At 24.4% G+C, this 430-nt stretch overlaps 1 protein-coding gene across 1 annotated transcript in view; it reads left to right on the top strand.

Moving 5' to 3' along the window:
• EMH_0042250 (Zinc finger (CCCH type) protein, related) overlaps positions 1-430 on the top strand; it is a gene marked incomplete at both ends in the record, with an annotated part of 4,081 nt that overhangs the window by 1,602 nt on the left and 2,049 nt on the right. The window lies entirely within an intron of this gene.

Genomic DNA, 430 nt, shown 5'->3' with positions numbered 1-430 from the left:
ATTATATATATATATATATATATATATATATGTATATATATATATATATATATACATATGTATATTTTGATTGTTTTGTTATTATTATGCAGGAAATGCATTTGTTTGCTCGTTTTTATGCTTTTATGTGCTTGGTGTTTACTTGTGTTTCATAGTGCTTTCCTCTTATGGTTGGTGTTTTTTTGTTGTATTTTTTGTGTTTATTTGTATTAATATTAATATACGATTATATTTTATATATTTATTTATAAATGTGAATATATAATTATGATTAAAATGTATTTATTTCTTTGGTTTCGTGTTTTTATGTTCATGTTTTTTATATACCCGCAGCCGATCTGAACTGCATTTCAGGTTGCTTTCTATGGGCCGATGCTGCCGCGGAATCTTCGCGTTTTATGTAAATATTTGTAGAAAAAACAATAAATTC

The sequence above is a fragment of the Eimeria mitis genome, genomic scaffold, assembly GCF_000499745.2.
Source record: "Eimeria mitis Houghton genomic scaffold, Emh_scaff1713, whole genome shotgun sequence".
Lineage (NCBI taxonomy): Eukaryota > Apicomplexa > Conoidasida > Eucoccidiorida > Eimeriidae > Eimeria > Eimeria mitis.
The sequence above is the reverse complement of the archived record's forward strand: the minus strand, read 5'-3'. Positions and strand labels throughout refer to the sequence as shown.